Here is a 2369-nt window from a genome sequence, read left to right as displayed (position 1 = left end):
GCTCTAAAAATCAGACTTTTGATGGATTTTGAGCTCTAAAAATCAGATTTTTGATGGAACCGAGTGTCGTAGCCCCCCCGAAATTAAATTTTTGATAAATCTGAGTGTTTTTTGACCCCCAAAATTGAATTTTTGTGGATTGTGCAGCCGGTGGTGTACTTCCTGGTGAAGTGGTGCTCTCTGCCGTACGAGGACAGCACGTGGGAGCTGCAGGAGGACGTGGACGAGGCCAAGGTGGCCGAGTTCCGACGGGTGCAGGCGCGAAACCCCGAGCTCAAGAGACAGGTAAAAGTGGGCAAAAAGTGGGCGTGGCACTCACTTGGGTGTGTCCCTGGGTGTGTCCATCACCTGTGTGTCCCCCTGGGCGTGTCCCCCCACCTTTATGCCCCTGGGTGTGTCTCTTACCTGGGCGTGGCCCTGGGTGTGTCCCCTGGGCGTGTCCCTCACCTGGGTGTCCCTGGTGTTTTTCTTGGGCGTGTCCCTCACCTGGGTGTGTCCCTGGGCGTGTCCCCTCACCTTTATGTCCCTGGGTGTGTCCCCTGGGTGTGTCTCTCACCTGGGTGTGGCCCTGGGTGTGTCCCCCTGGGTGTGTCTCTCACCTGTGTCCCCTCTGGGGTGTGTCCCTCACCTGGGTGTGTCCCTGGGTGTGTCCCTGGTGTCTTTCTTGGGCGTGTCCCTCACCTGGGTGTGTCCCTGGGCGTGTCCATCACCTGTGTCCCCCTGGGTGCATCCCTCACCTGTCCTTACCTGTCCTTACCTGTGTCTCACTTGTCCCCCTGGGTGTGTCCCTCACCTGTGTGCCCCTGGGTGTGTCCCTGGGGGCGTGTCCCTTACCTGTCCTTACCTGTGTCTCACCTGTGTGTCCCTGGGTGTGTCCCTGGGGGCGTGTCCCTCACCTGTCTTTATTTGTCCTTACCTGTGTCTCACCTGTGTCCCCCTGGGTGTGTCCCTGGGGCATGTCCCTCACCTGGGTGTCCCCATTTGGGGGTGTCCCTTACCTGTCCTGTCCCTCACCTGTCCTTACCTGTGACTCACCTGTCCCCTGGGCGTGTCCCTTATGTCTCTCTCACCTGTGTGTCCCTGGGTGTGTCCCTGGGCGTGTCCCTCACCTGTCTTTATCTGTCCTTACCTGTGTCTCACCTGTCCCCTGGGCGTGTCCCTTAAGTGTCCTTACCTGTCCTTACCTGTGCCTCACCTGTGTCCCCCTGGGTGTGTCCCTGGGGTGTGTCTCTGGGTGTGTCCCTCACCTGCGTGTCCCCCTGGGTGCGTTCCTTACCTGTCCTTATCTGTCCTTACCTGTGCCTCACCTGTCCCCCTGGGTGTGTCCCTGGGGGCGTGTCCCTCACCTGTGTCTGCCCTTTTGGGGCGTGGCCCTCACCTGTGTCCCCATTTGGGGCGTGTCCCTCACCTGGGCGTGTCCCTCACCTGTGTCCCCCTTTGGGGCGTGTCCCTCACCTGGGCGTGTCCCTCACCTGTCCCCCCCCCATTTTGGGGCATGTCCCCAGCCCCGCCCGCAGGCGGGGGCGTGGCAGAAGCTGGAGGCGTCGCGGGAGTACAAGAACCACAACCGGCTGCGCGAGTATCAACTGGAGGGGGTCAACTGGCTGCTCTTCAACTGGTACAACAGGTACGGCCTCACCTGTGCTCACCTGTTTTCCCCTGTCCTCACCTGTCTCACCTTTCCTTACTTGTTCTTACCTGTCTTTATTTGTCCTTGTGTGTTTTCTGTTCTCACCTGTGCTCACCTGTCCTTTTGTGTCCTTACCTGCCTCATCTGTTCTCACCTGTGCTCACCTTTCTCACCTTTCCTTACCTGTTCTTACCTGTTCTTACCTGTCCTTATGTGTTATCTGATCTCACCTGTCCCCACTTGTGCTCACCTGGCCTCACCTGGCCTCACCTGGCCTCACCTGTTCTCACCTTTCCTTACCTATTCTCACCTGTTCTTACCTGTCCTTACTCATCCTTAGGTGTTATCTGATCTCACCTGTCTCACCTGTCCTCACCTGTTCTCACCTGTGCTCACCTGTGCTCACTTTTCCTGACCTGTTCTCACCTGTTCTTACCTGTTCTTGCTCGTCCTTATGTGTTATCTGATCTCACCTGTGCTCACCTGTCCTCACCTGTTCTCACCTGTGCTCACTTGTCCTTACCTGTTCTCACCTGTTCTCTCCTGTCCTTTTGTGTTCTTACTTGTCTTACCTGTCCTTACCTGTTCTCACCTGTCTCACTTGTCCTTTTGTGTCCTTACCTGTCTCACCTGTACTTAGCTGTTCTTACCTGTGCTCACCTGTTCTTTTGTGTCCTTACCTGTCTCACCTGTCCTTACCTGTTCTTACCTGTGCTCACCTGTCCTTTTGTGTCCTTAC

The 2369-nt window shown here is 56.6% G+C and overlaps 1 long non-coding RNA gene across 1 annotated transcript; it reads left to right on the top strand.

Moving 5' to 3' along the window:
• The first annotated feature begins 150 nt into the window (after window positions 1-150).
• Window positions 151-1619, top strand: LOC113962661. The gene is made up of 2 exons (XR_003532587.1): window positions 151-285; window positions 1506-1619. It is a non-coding gene; the product is annotated as an uncharacterized LOC113962661 (long non-coding RNA).
• Window positions 1620-2369: the final 750 nt, after the last annotated feature.

The sequence above is a fragment of the Neopelma chrysocephalum genome, unplaced genomic scaffold (genome assembly GCF_003984885.1).
Source record: "Neopelma chrysocephalum unplaced genomic scaffold, ASM398488v2 Primary Assembly neopelma1_184178, whole genome shotgun sequence".
NCBI lineage: Eukaryota > Metazoa > Chordata > Aves > Passeriformes > Pipridae > Neopelma > Neopelma chrysocephalum.
Note: the sequence above shows the minus strand (reverse complement) of the source record. Positions and strands in the feature narration are given on the sequence as shown.